Raw genomic sequence first — 19,436 nt, 5'->3', positions numbered from 1 at the left:
TCAGTCTTCACCAGCACTCATTAAGCACCTGCTGGGTTAGGGTGCAAGTCGAGGGATGCTGGGTGTTAGCCTGGCCCCTCCACATCCCTAGGGTGTCCCTACCTCTTGCCAAGGTAAGGGGCTTGCAAGTACCTTTCTGGAGGTTGTCCTTTGATCCTCTCCTGAGATCAGAAAGGGCAGCTGGGGGAGGGCAGCCAGAGCCAGGCTGTGACCCGGGGTGGGGGCCCTGTATTGTGGACAATGGCAACTGCCTCCCAGAAGTAGGGCTGGTGGGTGGAGGGGTCAGGGGAGAGGTGGTGGTGGCTAAGCAGTCAGCAGATTGGCATGGGTTATGGGGTCATTGCGGAAGCACTGCCTGTTTCCACAATTACTCAAAGGCAGAAGCTGTTTTCCTTACTGGACCTTTAAGAAAGTCATCCTGCTTGGTGAACTGCCAGGGCAGAGTGGAAACCTGGAAAGTGTGACCAGATGCCACTCCTTCTGTGCTGATGACAGTCGCACAGTCTCTGAGTGTGTCTGTGTGGGTGCCCAGGTTATCCCAACCTCACCCGCCCACAGAGCTTACCAAACAGCCCTGGGCTGCCTCTGCCCCGATCACATTATTGACTATGGCTAGGTCCTCTCTCTCTCTGGGTGTCAAAGGGTTTGCAGTAGATTTGGGTTTCCTAAAACATGGCTTTATGTCCCACTGACAAAGCTCAAGCTGAAGTTCGGTAGTGTGGATGAACTCTTTTATATATTTATTTTAGTGCTTATCAGAAAAAAACCTGCTCCATCAAACTTGTGGTTTCAGGGTTATTATTCATTTGGCATATGACTAAGGTTTAAGTAAAAATGTGAGTCAATTTTAAAGAAAAAAAATCAGTTGAATAGTAGTATGGGTTAGTGCTGGGCAATAGAACTACAATAGGAGACAAAAATGTGAACCGGAGTTCCCGTCGTGGCGCAGTGGTTAACGAATCCGACTAGGAACCATGAGGTTGAGGGTTTGATCCCTGTCCTTGCTCAGTGGGTTAAGGATCCAGCGTTGCCATGAGGATCCGATGTTGCCGTGAGCTGTGGTGTAGGTTGCAGACGCGGCTCGGATCCTGCGTTGCTGTGGCTCTGGCGTAGGCCGGCAGCTACAGCTCCGATTAGACCCCTAGCCTGGGAACCTCCATATGCCGCGGGAAGCAGCCCAAGAAATGGCAAAAAGACCAAAAAAAAAAAATGTGAACCATGTGCCTAATTTCTAATTTATATCAGCACATTAAAAAAATAAACACATGAAAGTAGTTTTAAGAATAGATATTGTATTTAACATATATCTAAAATATTTTGATGTGTAATTAGTAGGTTAGTTATTGAAAAATAATTGTATATTCTTTTTTAGCACTAAGGCTTAAAAATCTGATGTGGATTTTGAAATTTTTTTGGTGTCACATCTCAACTTGACCCGGCCATATTTCAAGGGTTCAGTGGCCACGTGTGCCTTGTGGCTCTGGCGCTAAAAGTGCAGGTTTGCATGAGAGGAGGTGCGACTGTGTATTTCTGCAGTCTTGAGCCTTCCAGTTCAGCTCTAATGTTTCTTCTTTCCCAAACACTTGTTCTCTGCCCTCTTCAGAATTTCTCTCCCTCACTTTCCAAACTGAAGCCACGTTCTTGTCGCTCATGCCCTGTACTTTCTGCCTTTACCCAGCAGTGTGGAGGTTTGCATTGGGTGGGTCTGATGGATTGGAGCCCCCTTTGAAGGCCAGCTAGAAATGCCTTTGGGGTCATCCCCATTGCTGTGTCTCAGTCATTGGCCAGTGGCAACTTGCAAGTCTGTGTTCATTGTTGATGGATCTACCTTCTCTGACTCATTTGGCAGTTGGCCAGAGGGCATGTGACAAGCTCTTCTGCAAGTCCCTTAACCTTTTTCGTTATCAGTGTTTTATAGTCATCATAGTTATCTGCAGAACTTCTTAAAAATGCAAGAGTGGAGTTCACTGGTGGCTCAGTGGGTTAAGGACAAGGTGCTGTCACTGCAGCAGCTCAGGTCACAGCTGTGGCATAGGATTGAACCATGGCCTGGAAACGTTTGTATGCCTTTGGCATGACCAAAAAAAAAAATGTGAGAGTGATTTTGATGCCATGGGGTATAGGGCATATGATTATGATTCTGGGCATGTAATTCTGATCCACATGGACGTTTGAGAATCACTGCCTGAAATCTATTCCTACCATGTGCAGGCTGGCAACGGTGAGCTGGAGGACTCCAAACTGGAATTTTATTGGCCTTGTGCTTTCAGACATCAGCACTAGATGAGGAAGCATGGACTCTTCCCACACTATGGTCATGACTAAACTAATTAGAAATGCTTCTGAATTTGCCACAAAGGACTGAGCATCAACCCCAAATTGTCTTTGAAGAAATACCTATTACACTCTAACCAAGCCAGGCGTCAGTTCCCTGGGCCCTTGGTGACTATTATTCCCCAAAAGGGTTCTCACTCTCATCCTGCATTTGTTATCCTTGCCATTTTATCCCCTGTAATGTTCTCCAGGGACCAATTAATATTATCTGAATGGAAGCATGAGTCATAAGTGGGAATGAGCTTGTCCGGGATTGGATTTCAGTGTGTGTGCATGTGTACACCTGTGTGTGTGTGTGTGTGTGTGTGTGTGTGTGCATGTACACATGCAGCACTGCATCAGAGGAAAAACTGCCTGCATCCAGAATCTCACATCTCATCAAGAAAGCCATCCTCCCACCCACTCCAGGAATAAAGCCCTCGGGACTCATAGATTCCAGATGGAGAGGCAAAGTGAATTCATTTCATGTGAATGAGGGGAACCAGAGGAGGATTCTTAGGTTCTTATGCAGTAGAGTTAAGACTAGGACCCAAGAGAAAACCATAGAATCCTTAAAGTAAAGGGGGAAAGAATTTAGATTTAGTAAAGGTATACTCTGTACCAGGTATTTAACATTTGTTACCTTTTAATGACCCTGTAGATAGATACCTTTAGTCCTATTTAACAAACTAACATATTGAGGCCCAGAGAAGTAACTTGCCTTGTATCATCTGGCAGGTAGGTGGTGGAGCTGGGGTCAGGATGATTGGAAGGCTGACTCAAAAGCAAGTGTTTTTCTCTGAATGCCAAGTGCTTTCTTAGGATAGCAATTGTTCAGCCCATTTCTGGATTCACTATAAATTGCTTGACTTACTCCTTGTGAAAAAAAAGAGCAAGAAGATGAAGTTAATCTTTGTTGAATACAGACCACTATTCTAGATCCCTATGTCCTTAGAGGAGGCTGGCCCCTCCCTGCCAGCATCAGTTTCCATGGTGCACTTGTGAAGGTGGTCCTCTCACTCCGGGAGCTATAGCATCATTAACTGAATTCATATATCTTGTATAAGCCAGGGATCTGCCGAGAGGCAGATGAAACTCTCACAGGGATGATGGAGGAGAGTTTAATGAAAAAGCAGTTTAGAGAGGGGAGGCTGGGTAGGGTTAGGGAACCAACAAAGAATGGAAAAGCACTATTACCACTCTGAGCCTGGAGAGGCAAGAAGAGGGAGTGTTTTCTCAAACCCAAGGAGAACTGTAGCCCTGGGAGAGAGGGCCGCCTAGATAGGAACTGTGGGCATAATAGAGGCACACTGTTCCTGCCAAAGTAGGGGGGCAGGGGTCTCAGTCCCCCAACTTTCCTTCTCTCCCCCTGTGATCCTGTGCCTTGACGAGTGGCACTAACCAGCGCACACCCAAATCCTGGAGAAGGGTGCCTGGCACACAGTAAGGGACAAGTAAGTGCCGGCCATTTTCCCCATCAGCAGTAACTGCATCTTCTGGTCTGGGGCCTTCCTGATGCTCTCGTTTCTCTACTAGAAACTGGTAGCAAGTTGGTTTGGGTTTTTCTGCTTGAGCAAAACGTAGTATATAATTCCTCACCTACAGAGTTGGCTGTGACCATGTTCAGGTTACAAGGGGGACTCCTGCTTGGTTAACTGTTGAGTTAAATGACTCTGAATTGGGCTATATTTCTACAAAGAAATGTGGTGACTGACCCTGGACAAGGAGAATTTATGAGCTGTTTGATCAAGAAGTCAAGAAAGAATTTGTTCCATTTTCTGCATGTGCCTTCTGGTTGAGGGACATACCGGTTCAAAGAGAAACCAGCGTGGGATGGAAGGAGAGCTGCTTTTATGATTATTTTCCACTGCCCCCACCCCCTCCAGCCCCTGAGGCCTCCTCTCTTCCCCACCCTGTTATGTGCTTAGTGGGGCCTGATTCCTGAGAATTGCATCACCTAGGACCCCTAACCAGCTGCCTTCCACTGGGTTTGGCAAACAGAAGAACACAGCAAGAGGTCCCAGGGTGGGAAGAGAGAGAGAGAGAGAGAGAGAGAGAGAGAGAGAGAGAGAGAGAGAGAGAGAGAGAGAGAGAGAGAGAGGCTAGGTTATCTCTCTGTCCTGAGTCTCTGTCAGTGGCTGTCTCTCTGTCACTACAGATCCCACTATGCCCCAGTGACACAGCATCTTCTCTGAGTTCCTTCAGCTCCTGCTGGTGGCTTGTCCCTGGGTGCCTCACTATCCTCGGTCTGTCCCTTTTAACCTGACCCACTCTCTATCAGGGTCCCTTTATTAGGGCCCTCTGTGATGGTTTCTGAACTGCCCACTTGCTGACCTGACATACCCAAAGCCTGTTCCTACCAACCCCTACCTAGCAGGTGCTCAATCAAGAATTTGAATGGAACAGCCATGTGGCAGTTAGGTATCTCAGAGGGTGTGATCAATGTTCTTATATAAATATGATGCCACTCTGTATGCACGTATGGTGCACATATCTGAGTAAATGGACTTGCAAACTTACCTCAAAGATGCAGATATTCTATGGTAAGTTTCAAAGCCAAGAAATTAGAAATGACTGTCAGTATCATGCATGGCCTTGCAACCACAAGTTATCCAACATGTAGCACATCTTGGTCATATTTAATTTTAGAGAGGTCAGAATAGTGAGGATTAATCCTTATTATATCTTGAGTTTACAGAATAATTCCAGACCCTCAGTGTTTCTAGGTTTTTATTCAGTCCTGTCCACTTTGGACTGAGGACTTCATCCCACTTTATACTCCTGCGGTGTCAACTGAGGGAAAGGAGATATGAGGGTCCTGGTGTCTGAGCCCCTCCAGATGCCATTGTGCAGCTGTGACATGCTCTCCCACGCCTGTCTCTCTGGAGGCTTCCTTGGCTGTTGTCCTTAGCAGTTGGCTATACTTGAAGCAAAGTGCGCCGAAGGGAAAGTTGGCTTTGAAACTGGACTTATTGAGGTTAGAGTGGTTTCCTGTCCCCATTAAGAACCTTATCTGTCACACACATTGATAGATGATTCTGCTTCTCAGAGCTTTGCCTGGTAAGGGGACATGGAGATATATGGGATTCCCACACCCTCCAGTGCCCCCCAAGGACATGAGTTATTCCCAGAAAGCTCCAGCATCTTTAATAGGAGAGACATATTTTGGCGTACATGCCTTGAAGTCTGTCCGTCAGTCTGGCTTTGTTTAACTTCACTGAGAAGCAGGGCTATGGGAAAGACTGCTAAATGTTTCCAAAACATGTTTTGAAAAGAAGCCACCAGAAGGAGAAACAATTTGCCAAAAATAAGTCACTCACCCGTCACAGAGCTTTTGTTGTTGTTTGCCCTAAAGAGATGAAAACCCCAAACCCTCAAACCCAAGTGTGGCCCAGATTTTATGGCCTGACCTGAGGAGTTTCATTTAGGAAGGCATGCATAGTTATTTAGGGTTCTCAGGGTTCACAGTGGAGACTCACGATGGCCAAGGAAGGATATGGTGGTGGCAGGCTGAGTTGTTGGATCTTGGTGCTTGTTACTCTCTCTTCCTTTCTGCTCAGTGGCCCCAAACCCATTCCCACTCTCTCTCCCGCTGCCAACAGCAAATTACTGCCCTTGTTCTCAGGAAGTAACATGGACCCTTTCCCAATGATTCCAGTGTGTTTTGCTCTTGTCCAACTATCTGATGTCAGAGTTCTACTCTATCCCTTCTCTGGTCCCTTTTCTTTGGCCTGTCCTTTTGGAATTCAGCCCTCTGTTCTGACACTCATCTGTGCCTGACCCTTAAGTGAAACATCTCCGCTCTAGTCCTGGGTCTCAGGCTCCCACCCTCTGGGCTCCCACGCATTGCCTTCCTCCACCAAGTGTTGGGGGTTGAGTGAGTAGGGGTTAGCTTCTATTCTCGGTCTCAAGAACTATAACCGGTTCCCCAAGATAAGAGAAATGCAAATTGAGACAATGAAATACCACTCACATCTGCCAGATTAGCAAGAATTAATTGAGTCTGACAACAACAGGGATGGTGAGATGTGAGCATAAAGGAACTCTGGTGGGAGTGTAAATTGGAACAGTCTCTTTGGAGAACAATTTGGCAATATCTGTTGAAGTCGAAGATGTGTTCCTTCTATGAAATATCAATTCTGCTCCTGGGCACAGAGCCCAGAGAAACTATCATATATGTGCACAGATTTGTGTTTGTGTGTTTATGTTGTTTATGTGTATGTATACATATACACATATACACACATATGTATATATATGTACATATATATATACACATACACAAAAGGATATTGATTACACAGCCTACAAAGTGTGGTTTATGGAATGTGTTAGCAGAATTGAATACTACACTATGCAGAAGTTAGTACAAATGTCCTAGGCTAACTTGTGATCAAAATATATAAATGCTGGAGTTCCTGCTGTGGTGCAGCGGGTTAAGAATACAGTGGCAGGAGTTCCCATTGTGGCTCAGTGAAATGAATCTGACTAGTATCCATGAGGATTTGGGTTTGATCCCTGGCCTTGCTCAGTGGGTTAAGGATCTGGCACTGCCATGTTCTGTAGTGTAGGTTGCAGATGAGGCTTGGATCCTCTGTTGTGGTTGTGGGCTGGCAGCTACAGCTCTGATTTGATACCTAGCCTGGGAATTTCCATATGCCCCAAGTTTAGCCCTTAAAAAAAAAAAAAGAATCCAACTGAAGCAGGTGGGTTGTTTTGGAGGTGCTGGTTCCATCCCCCACCTGGCGCAGTAGGTTAAGGATCTGGCGTTGCTGCAGCTGTGGCATAGGTCACAGCTGTGGCTCAGATTCAATCCCTGGCCTGGTAACTTCCATGTGCTGTGGATGCAGCCATTTAAAAAAAATGTATAAATTCTAAAACTATGTTGAGTGAAAAAACAAGTTGTAAAAGAACATGTGTGTGACATACATGTATGTAATATATAGAGAGGTAATTCATATTAAAATGTAAACAATATGATTTTTATTAAAATATTCATATTTATTACAAAAACATACATGGGAATGATATAGGCCAACTTCAGGTTAATAGTTCCTTTGGAGAAGGAAAAGGGAAGGTTGAAGGAATGGAACTGTATCTGGACATTTTTATTTCTTTGAAAGGACAGAGAAAGAGAGGTCTGAAGAAAGTTTGGTGAAATATGCTTAAAATTTTAGGGGCTTATAAAAGTCTAGTTTATTATTTTCTTTATTCGGTATGATTGAAATGTTTCCTGCTTACAAATTTAAAACAATAAGGAAAAGATTTCTCAAACTTACTCTTGTCTTGGAGAACTGCCAATGACTTGAGGATTCACAAAAATATACTCTCAGGTGGGGGACAAGGCTTTTGAGAACATCTGGTCAACCTCTGTCTGGTTCCAGATCTCTTTTATGACTTGCTTAAGGCTCTGTGTGAACACATGCCCTGACATGGATCTCTAAGCACTGGAGCATCCCCCAAATGGAACTCTTGGGAAAGTTATTGCTTACATTTAACTTGGCCTTTCTGTTGGCATCAGGCCATTGGTCCTAGTTCTGACCCTCTACCCTTAGGTTCGCCACTGCAGCACACCTTGGAGCTGCTTGGAACCAGGCACTTTGGGGCCAGGCTTGCTGGGGAGCCCAAGAAGGAGAGGAAGCTGAGAGGCTGGAGGCAACCCCCTCAGCGTGCTTCTTTGGAAAGGCTGGCTTGGGAAGGGACTTGCCAGGGCCAGACCTCTGAGAGGAAGAAGCCTAGCTCTCAGGGAAAAATTCTGTTGATAAGCAGCAAACTGTGCCCTGCATTGACGCTTTCCCAGGCCTCACTTCCCCAAATGTGGGCACGTGAACAGCTGCAGTGTCCTGGAGGTAGCACCCCAGATCTTTAAGGCCAGATCAACAGAAGGGCGGGATCTGAGTCAGTGACTCATGGGGACATCCAGCATACCCTCCTCTTCCCCATCTTTTGTGAAGTCAGCTGGAAAAGGAGGTCACATGCCTGATTCCCCTCTACCCTTGCCAGCCTTAAAAAGAAGTCTGGCTCCAAAAATAGCTTCTTCTGATTCTCTTGTCCCCATAAAATAGAGCCAAACTCTTGTGTCCTATTAAAATGGAGCCAAACTCAAGGCTAATGAACAGATAGAAAAATATAGGAACAAATGAGATCCTATCCTCCATACAGCAAACAAAACTGTGACTGCCTTAATTTTTCCGGACTGTTGTCTCTGTACTTTTGGTAAGCTGGGTTTTTTTTTTCTTTTCTTTTTTTTAATTTTAATTTTTAAGTGCTTTTAAAAAATTTTTTTAGAAGAAGGTAAAAGATTTGTTTCCAAAAAATTAGCTGCCAGGGTAAGATCTGGAATTAGCTCAACTTTAGCCTAATCTCTTCCATTCTAATTGGTTTGGAATGAGAAGCTTGAAATTGCTGAGGAGAGCTGTAGGTTCTTTCTCAGTGGTGGCCTCAGTGAAGTAGGGAGATGGTCCGGTGGCTCTAAGCTTGGCTGCTCAGTGGTCCTTGCCTTACCTGATCTCTAGTTATAGGTTCAATTCTGTAGATCAGTGATTGCCAGACTTTGTTGCATATGGGATCCCTGGGAGCTTTATGCAATGGGAGACAAGTCTCAGGTGTACCTTTGACCAACGGAACCAGGATCTTTGGGAATGGGACCCAGGCATCTATACTTTTAAGAAACTCCCCAGGTGATTCTAAACAAGCCAAGGGTGAGAACCAGTGCTATGCCTTAAAACATCTGGGAGGTGTTCTTAGGGCCTTGTGAGAAAGCATGAACACCACAGATGTCATTGTTTTAAGAATAACATTGGAGTTCCCCTTGTGGCTCAGTAGGTTAAGAACCCGACTAGTATCCATGAGGATGTGGGTTTGATCCCTGGCCTTGCTCAGTGGGTTAAGGCTACGGCATTGCCATAAGCTGTGGTATAGGCTGCAGATGTGGCTCAAATCTGGTGTGGTTGTGGCTGTGGAGTAGGCCGGCAGCTATGGCGCCTATTCAACACCTAGCTTGGGAACCTCCGTATGCTATGTGTGTGGCCCTAAAAAGACAAAAAAAAAAAAAAAGAATGATATTAAGAGCACTTGAGGGCTATGTTAGAGAGGGTGTGGAAAAAGGGAGCCCTCCTGCACTGTTGGTGGGAATGTAAATTGGTGCAGCTGCTGTGGAGAACAGTATGGAGTTTCCTCAAGAAAACTAAAGGTAGAGTTATCATATAAGCCAGCAATCCCACTCCTGGAAGTATATCCAGACAAAATTATAATTTTAAAGGATATATGCACCCTTATGTTCATAGCAGCACTATTTACAATAGCCAAGACATAGAAACAACCTAAATGTCTATCAACAGAGGGATGGATTAAGAAGTTTTAATATGGGTATCTATATGAGATGGACTATTACTCAGCCATAAAAAGAATGAAATGATGCCATTTGCAGTAACATGGAAGGACCTAGAGATTACTATACTAAATGAGTCAAAAAGAGAAAGACGAATATCATCTTATATCACTCGTACGTAGAATCTAAAATATAGCACAAATGGACCTATCTATGAAACAGAAACAGAGAACAGACTTGCGGTTGCCAAAGTGGAGGGGTTGGGAGAGGGAAGGATTGGGAGCTTGGGGTTAGCAGATGCAAATTGCTATATACAGAATGGATAAAAAAAAAAAAAGGTCATACTGTATAGCACAGGAAACTATATTCAACACCCTGTAATAAACCATAATGGAAAAGAATAAAAAACACCTGAGGGCTCAACATTGGCCAGACACTGTCCCAAATGTTTTCTGTGGATTACCTAATAACGTTTTTAGAACAGCATGCTGAGGAGGTAGTTTATTTATATTGTAGAAGAGGAAACTGACCTTCAAATAGGTTAGGGAACTTTCCCAAGGTGATGCAGCAGAAATACCATTGCAGGGGCCCTGACCTCAGAGGGGCTGAGTTTGACACACACTTTTGTAACATTTTCACTAATAAGTAATTTTTATGAAGTCCTTACCAATCCATTTCTTTCCTATTGATACACAGGAATATTAATTCTCAGGGCACCACAGTTCTTGAGCTTTCTATGTATGACAGTTTCACTGAGTAACACACCAAGGCAAATGAGGAATAGCATCAGGTATTTAGGTACAAAGTATCAGAAGTTGCCCTCAACTGAAAGGCCTAGAAGACAGTGAGTTGAACACCCACTTTAGTTCTTCAAGACCTGGAAAGCTGATGTCATTTCTCATTTTCAAGACAGTCTTATGATGTAATGCAAAGGACGGATGAGATCAAGGTTTGTTTTAGTTTTTCTACCCATGAGCTATGCAACGTTGAGCAAGTCACTTCCTCTCTCTGGGCTTCCTCATCTGAAAAAGAAGGAAACTGAACCAAGTGTTTGCTAAAAGGCCTTCCAGCTCTAACTCTGATCCAAAGGGAAAATATCATCATAGAAGCCTTTCTTATTTTGAGGTCTCGGCAGACTGGGACCATTTATTCCTGCCTGAGCATCATGTCTGCCATCTTGGTTTTCCCAAGTGATCAACAATCATGCTAACTTAGAGTGAGAGGTCCTCCTTCCTTTAAAGGTTGCATCTGCCACCTGGGAATCTATCCTAGATGGACTGGAGCCCATGGAAGGTGGATTGGAGCGGGGAGTGGTGTACAGGTGAGCCTGGGGTCAGGTTGATGCCAGAGAGACGGCCTCAGAAAACCTTTCCTCAGACAGTGTTGTGGATATTGATAGCCTAGGGACCATTCCCAACAGCAGCCTGGTTCCCTTCTGGGAGTTTTCTCTCCTCCATTGTGTGTAGGCCTTGGGACTGGTTGGTCCAATTCATCCCCTTCTGTGTTAAAAGTGAAAAGCTGCTCCTACTGGTGCCTTCTGCTGAGGCAGAGGCCTGTGACCTCAGCTCACCCCACTGTATACTCTTGCCCAGTGACTTGTTTCTTGATTGGGAGAACTGGTTGGGGACCCTGGTGAGGATATGTGGTAGCTTCTATGACCAAGATCTTCAGGGGTAGCCAAGGTCTCATCTGTTCCAAGCCTGGTTTGCCAACCCCTGTGTCGATCTTCTGTGCTTTTCTATATATTTTCCCTTCCAATAAAGCACATCCCACCCCTACCTCCCCATTTTCCTGAAATAGTCAGTGTCAGCTGCTGTGTTGCAGTTAAAACTCTTGACAGACACAGGTCTTGGTTAGACCTGCGGAGCCCTCCTTACCTCACACAGGGGGTACCCTTCTAATGATGAGGCTCTGTCCATTTAATTGCTTCTCTCACCCCTGGTGGTCATGCGTAAACACTGCCCATCTCTGACCTTGCCAGTTTCCCTTTTTCCATCAACTTGCCCTCTTTCTGTCCTAGGCAGCACACAGAACAGCTGATGTCATCTCCATTTTCTAAATCCAGTTGGGTTTAATAATGTCACCTTGAAGGGCTCCTTAGGTGTTCCCGAACTCCTTGAACACACACTTGCAGATACTCTTGTAGGTTATTTCCCCCATTTCTCTTAGATAATAGGCACCCTCATCCATCTGCGTATGAATTTCATCCACCTAACTTTCCAAAGTCAACTGCATTTCCCAGTTCTTGGAAGTCTACTTCACTTCTCTGCCTTGTGCACCATCTAGATGCTTCAGTTTGTCTTCAAATGATTAATAGCCCTTTGAAAATGCTGTCTTCCTTGCTTCCTGACTGTGGCTAGCTTCTTTTATTCAAACTCATATATCAACTCTTTATTATGCTCTGCGTCCTGAATGACAAGCTAGAGGATGCAAAGATAGGAAAGGCAGGTTTATTGCCTTTAAGTGTTTAAAACGTATTGGGGTGAGATTTGTGTACATGAAATAATTAGAGACAACCTATACCTCTGAGGATCTCCCAATGGCTGTGATAGTGGTTTTCATACTGTGTTTCTGAAGCGTTTGTTGTGTGATGCCCCGTGGGGGACACCTGGGGGTGGGGTGTGAGAAGGTGGACCACCTGTTGTTCTGCAGGATGTCCTTGGAATACAGTTATCTGGCAGTTATCAAGACAGAGCTACCTGCCTTGAGAGAAACACAATAATTAGTGGCTGACAATCTTGCTAACATGCAATGAGGGATCTTTTCTTTCTTGGAAAGAAAAGTTTGTCTCTGCCACGGCAGATGAAACCTCTGTTCCCACCGAGGGAAGGTGGACTAGAATTGAAGGGTGACTAGGTGAGCATGGGGTCAGGTCAAAGGCAGAAGGATGGACTCAGAGGACATTTCCTCAGACAACAGTTTGAGGACTGCAGGGGCCAATCTTCAGCAGATGTACAAGGCCCTTCTTGATCTCCCCATGGCTATGGATCCATACCCACATCCTGCTGCCCAAATGCTGGGCTTGGGGGGCTTTCCTGACTCCTGGGTCTCTATGCTGTCCTGTCCTCTAGTGTGCAGCTCTCCCTGCTTTTTGTGCATTACCAGAAGCCCCTCAAACCATACCCTGCCTCACTGATAAACTCTGAAAACAGAAACCACGTTTTATTTGTATTGACCCTTAGTAAATAAGTCCCTCCAATAAGCCATTCCTGGCCCTGGCATATGTTTGTTGAATTGAGAACTGGATTTTGAGGTACCATCCATAAGCATTATCAGAACCTGGAGATGAAGCAGATCCTTACTGGCTCAGGGTGGTCTGAGAAGATTTTCTTAAAAAAAAAAAAAGTCAGTTTTGTATTAGCCCTTGTGAAAGGTGGCATATTTATTTATTTTTTCTTTTTATGGCCACACCTGAGGTATATACAGGTTCCTAGGCTAGGGGTCAAATTGGAGCCTACGCCACAGCCACAGCAACACCAGATCCGAGCCACATCTGTGACCTACACCACAGCTCATGGCAACACCAGATTTTTAACCCACTGAGCAAGGCCAGGGATCGAACCTGCATCCTCATGGACACTAGTCAGGTTCTTTTTTTTTTTTTTTTTTTTTTTGCTATTTCTTGGGCAGCTCCCGTGGCACATGGAGGTTCCCAGGCTAGGGGTTGAATCAGAGCTGTAGCCACTAGCCTACGCCAGAGCCACAGCAACGCGGGATCCGAGCCGCGTCTGCAACCTACACCACAGCTCACGGCAATGCCGGATCGTTAACCCACTGAGCAAGGGCAGGGACCGAACCCGCAACCTCATGGTTTCTAGTCGGATTCGTTAACCACTGCGCCATGACGGGAACTCCGACACTGGTCAGGTTCTTAACCCGCCAAGCCACAATGGTTCCAGAGGTGGCATATTTAGATTCATGAAGGGGGAAAAGGAGGACATTCAGGCTTGTAAAGCATCACTAAGCAAAGGCTCAGAACAGGGTTTGTGAGTGTCCCACAGAGCAGTAAAGAGCTGTCAGAAAGAAGTGACAGGGTAGTGTTTAAAATATATCCATGCCTAGATCCATTGTAGACCAAGCGAATCAGAGTCTCTAGAATGGGCCTGGGTCTCTGCACTTTGTAGCTTCCTTGAGTCTAATATACAACAGTGCTGAGGACAGTCCTGGTACTGTCAAGTCCTATAGAAGGGGTGTGAAAAAGGATGGGTTTGAAAAAAAAAATGGAGGCCCCTTACAGAAGCTCTTCCATTTGGGGCCAGGAGTTTTGAACTTGAGCCGATGTATATGAGTGTATTTTCACCCTTCGGTGCTTTTCATGTTTTGCAAAATAATTTCTATGGAAAGGTTATTCTGGATCAGATTCAAAATGAGGCGAGGGATGGAAGGGTTGGAAAACCGAAGAGCAGGATGCCACAGAGTTCGGGGAGGGAGGCCTCCCAGCTCTCAGGTAGGGGTGCAGAAAAGAGAAGATGAATCCAAAATGGGTCTAATAATAATACTGATGTCAAAGGAGTGTTGTGGGCATTAAACAAGAAAATGTACATGAAAATAACAAGCTCACAGTCTCCGCCACAGCCCTACTTCTTCTTCCTTGAAGGCAGGATCTACATTTTGTTTTTTGTTTTGTTTTGTTTTTCTCTCTAACCCCTCCCAAAGGAAATGCTCCAAAAATAATGGAACGAACAAATTCCAAACACTAGAAAGAGAAGTTGCCTAAGTGATGATGTGAGTACATTTTGAGGAAGTTGCAAATTTCAACTGACCTGGGTCTGAGCTTATTTTTCCTTTGAACTATCTTCTCAAGGCTCTGAGGAAGCTGTGAGTGTTTGGAATGAGATGTCACTGGGAGAGTCTAGTTTTTGACAAGGTTGGCTCTGTGTGATATACAAAGAAGGCAATGTGGATATCTTTGCTATTGGTGGCTTTGTGTTTAAAGGTGAGGTTCTGTCTTATCAAGGGGTATCAAGTGTTTGTCAGCCTCTAAGTTGGAAGATTGGATGGCAAGATTTTTAGTGTCTAAGCTAGTTTACTAATATCTTGTCAATTTTGATTTATGAGTTGTTTTAGATCTTTGAACTTCTGAGCAACCTGATCCATGATTTGCTACTTGGGTTACTGCCTCCAAATATTTGTTGGGAAGGCTGTAAAGTGATAAGGTCCTAAGGAATATGGTCAGTAATTGGACAGTCCCCATGACAGGGCTACAGGTGACTTGCTTATAATATAATGTTCTAGAATTACTGTGAAAAATTGCATTACTATAAAAAATTACTTAGCCCTGAGACCTAAAATACTTATAGAATTAACCCTAGGAACATCAGCTATGAACATTAACCCTATGAACATCAGCTGGCCTTTCTTTAATGCATCATTTTTAATTTACCTTAATTTATAATAGTGGTTTGGAACATTGCAGTGAAACTTCTTGGACTTCGTTCCAGAATTGGAAAGACAGTGCCTGATTATTTGAAATTCTTTGGTAGACATTGTGAAGGCATTGGATCAAGATAGTATAAAGTGGGGAAGTGGACTATATTTTTAAAAATTTTTTTGCTTCATGTGTGGGAAAGTAAAAGGCAGTTCTTCAACAATGTCCTCATTAAGCTTGATTACATTCTCTGATGGTGTTTACTTCTTTTCACAATGTGGGTGGGTTTCCAATGAAATAGACATGGATACTTGGTTTTGGTGACCAATGGACTATGGAGATGAGTGAGCAGACAATGTCAGGATAAGCTGCAAACAACTGAAGTTCAGTTTCAGTGATCTTTGTTATTCCTTGTATCAAGAGGCAAAATATATTATCTCATCCCTTGAATCTTTGTGGCTTGGTTTTTCACTCATAGAATGCAGTGGAAGTTGTAAAACTCCAGAGCCTAATTCTTGAGAGGAGATATTGTCTTCTTGGAATGCTGCCCTGGGTTTGCCACTGAGTTGAACCATCCCACCTGGGCCCCCTGGACCTTCCAGCTGAGACCCAGCCTCAACTTGCAGACAGGAGTGAGTCTTGGGTCATCTGAGGCTGTCTAGCCCCAGTCAAGCTCCAGATAACTGCAGCCACATGCATAACCCCAAGTGTGATCAGAGGAAGAATCACCTAGTTGAGCTGAGCTCAGCCTAGACACTCATGGGCAAATAAAAATAATTAAAGAAAATTTTTTTTGGAGTTCCCATTGTTTCTCTGTGGAAACAAACCTGCCTAGTATCCATGATGATGTCAGTTTAATCCCTGGCCTCGCTTAGTGGGTTAAGGATCTGGTGTTGCCATGGGCTGTGGTGTAGGTCACAGATGCAGCTTGGATCTGGCATTGCTGTGGCTATGGCGTAGGCCAGCAGCTGCAGCTGCAATTCAACCCCTAGCCTGGGAATTTTCATAAGCCACAGATGTAGCCCTAGAAAGAAAAAAAAATTTTAAGCACTTGGCTATCATAATGATAAAGAAGCAGAAGAAATACTTTCATAACAAGATCATGTTTGGCAAGAGGTGCAAAATCTATGAGGCCAACAAGCTGGCAGAGAAGCAGAATGCTCATGATGAGACTATGAGGTCTGAGAAGGCTGAGAAGGTAAGGCTGTTGTGAGTGGCAGCAGCCTCTGGATGGGTGAGACCAGCTCTTGGAGGCTGGACTTGGCCCAGGCAGACTAGAGGGCCTAGACTTGATGACAGACCAGTGTCTCTTCTGTCTTCATCCTTCTCCCTCTCCTGGGCCTGGCCTCCTCTCACGCTCTCTGGCCAGGTCCGTGGACAGCCCCAGCCTCCCTTGGACAGAACTCCTTGCTGGTGGCTGGGCGGAGAAAAGGCCTCTGTGCCCAGCCTAACTTGACCAAGGAGCAAGTGTTGTTTTAAGCTATAACATTTTGGGATTGTTTGTTATGTAGCAATAGATAACTGATACAGAGGAGAAAACTGGAAAAGCAGGCAAGTACTATTGCTTTTAAATGGTAAATTTACTGAGAAAGAAAACTTAAATAAATCGGTCAGTGACTTTTTAGATCCCAATTTAGAACAGAAGGGACTTCAGGGGTCACCCCTCTGATTCTCTTGAGTCCTGACACTACTTTCATGGATGCACCATTTATCATCCCTTGATAAATGCTCTTGAGAGTGGCGGCCAGATTTTGTGCTTCCTGATGCCCCCCACCCCCACCCCCCAGAGAACTCAGAGCCCAGGTCTTACAAAAGTTCTCAGTGAATCTTGGCTGCTTGCTGGGTTATATGGGAGGTGGTCACTGTCCTGGGGCCATGCGTTCCCAAGGGGTGTGACCCAGGGCCTGTCAGCTGCCTGGATTGTTTGTAGTTTCAGTTTGTCAGGCATCTTTTTTTTCTTTCTTTTCTTTTTTTTAAATTATTATTATTTTTTTTATTATAGTTGGTTTACAGTGTGTTAGGCATCTTATATACTTTTGCAGAGTGTGCTTTGGTGATCCTGGATTTGAGATGCTAAGGAGAGCATGACTAGGCACATTTGTAGGTTTGTGTCCAGGAGGTCAGGGGAGGCAATCTTTATCACTAGAACTGTGTTTATGTTCTTGTTATTTTTGATAATGGTGGTCTTAATAATGCTTTAGTTCAAACAAATGGACCAAAGGATTCCTGTCCTTTGTATCCATAAGGGACATTGAACTGAAGCTCAGAAGTCTGATCAGTGCATAATCCAGAATCCTAGACTTGGTGAACTTTCTACTAGAGAGACCCAAACTGCTGGTGACCATATGCAGTTAAGGAAATTGTGACAGTCATCAGCCTGGGGGTGGTTAAGAGTAGCAGTTCTTCTAATACTCTTGCAAAGCATTTTTAATTCTTCCAAGAACTTATATAGCGTTTGATCTTCTCTGAAGAGCTGGGGAAAAGAAGGGGTTACTATCTATATTTCCAGGGTAAGAAAACAAGGAAAAAAGTGTCAGTCCTTGGATGAATCTTCAGGCCTCCTGGTCATCAGTTCAGTTTTGTTTCTACAGAGCAGACCTTCTAAATGACCATTAGAAGGTGGCTTTGGATGCTGTGACTCTGTTACATGCCTGACCAATTGTGTTATACCGAATCTGGGATTTTGATTTTGTACCTTTGGTAGATGTGAGACACACTGTCCAGATGGCCTAGGAAGGGTCTGACCTTCAAGAAAGAACTTGCTGCCTTCAGCACTGAGCTTCTTCAGGGTCAGCCTCTGCTGCTAAGAGCTGCCTTGCTAAGGTTAAACCCTTCCCAGGACCATCTGTATGTGATGACCAAGCAAGATGGGTTATAAATGTCTGGTCATTTTGGCAGAAGACCTAAATAGACATTTCTCCAAAGAAGATATGCAGGTGCCCAACAGGAAAATGAAAAGATGCTCAGTACTGCTAAGTATTAGAGAAATGCAAATCAAGCCACAATGAGGTATCACCTTACACTGGTCAGAATAGCCATCATCAAAAATCTACAAATAATAAGTGCTGGAGAGGGTGTGGAAAAATGGGAACTTTCCTGCACTGTTGGTTAGAATGTAAATTGGTATAGCCACTATGGAGAACAGTATGGAGTTTCCTTAAAAAGCTAAAAATAAAGCTACCATATAATCTAGCAATCCTACTCCTAGTCATAAATTTGGAAAAGATGAAAACTAATTTAAAAAGATATCTGCATACCAATGTTCATAGCAGCATTATTTACAATAGGCAAGACATGGAAACAACCCAAATGCTCATCAGCAGATGACTAACTCAAGAAAGATGTTATATATGGGGTTCTTGGCTATGTATGTATAATATATATAATGGAATGTTATTCAGCCATGAAAAAGAATGGAGTATTGCTATTTTGCAGCAACATGGATGGACCTAGAAAATGTCATATCAAGCTCAATAAATCAGAGAAAAACAGGTATCATATACTATCACTTATAATCTGGAATCTAAAAAATACAAATAAGCGTATAAAGCAAAACAAAAATAGACTTACAGACATAGAAAACAAACTTATGATTACCAAAGGGGAAAGGGAAGGGAGAGGGATAAATTAGGAGTATGGGATTAACAGATATATAATACTATATATAAAATAGATAAGAAACAAGATGTATAGCACAGGGAAGGGAACTTATATTCAATATCTTGTAATAACCTATAACTGAAAATAATCTGAAAAAATATGTAACTGAATCAATTTGTTATACACCTGACATTAGCACAATATTGTAAATCAACTAAAAAAAATGTCCAGCGTTTTGGACTGACATGAGATAGCTCTGATAAACAATATTTGATATAGAACTTTTTGCCAGGCTGGCAGAGGTTTGGTCAGGCATACCTACCTTCTCCCTTTGTCCAAGCTTGCTTCTGCCCCTTCCTCCCACAGGTGTGGATCCCTAAGAAACATCCTGCCCCTGTCACCTCATCTTAGCATCGGTTACCTGAGACCCAGCCTATGGCAGTGCCCTCTCTATTCACTCCTGTTTGACATACATCACTGCCAGGGCTTACAGAGATGTGAAGCTGCAGACAGACAGCCCACTGACCTATTTTGATTGGCTCGTGCAAAAATGGGTCAACTACACATAAAAGCTGAATTTCTAACTTCCTTTAAAAAAAAGTGGATGAGGTGGCAACATTGGCCCTTTGTTCTTGCCAATATTGGTTGGGGAGGAACAGTGGCTGCCCCTTCAGAGAAAAAGAGTTCTCCAGCTTGTCACAGTCCCCAGAAATTCCTACTGACTTGTACCTGTCCACTTCCTTCATTGATGTTACCTGCCCGACTCTATGGACATCTGCATTTTCCCCTTGACAAAGATAAATGAATCGACAGGTGGATAGAGGA

This window comes from Phacochoerus africanus, chromosome 3, assembly GCF_016906955.1.
Source record: "Phacochoerus africanus isolate WHEZ1 chromosome 3, ROS_Pafr_v1, whole genome shotgun sequence".
Taxonomy (NCBI): Eukaryota; Metazoa; Chordata; class Mammalia; order Artiodactyla; family Suidae; genus Phacochoerus; species Phacochoerus africanus.
Note: the sequence above shows the minus strand (reverse complement) of the source record.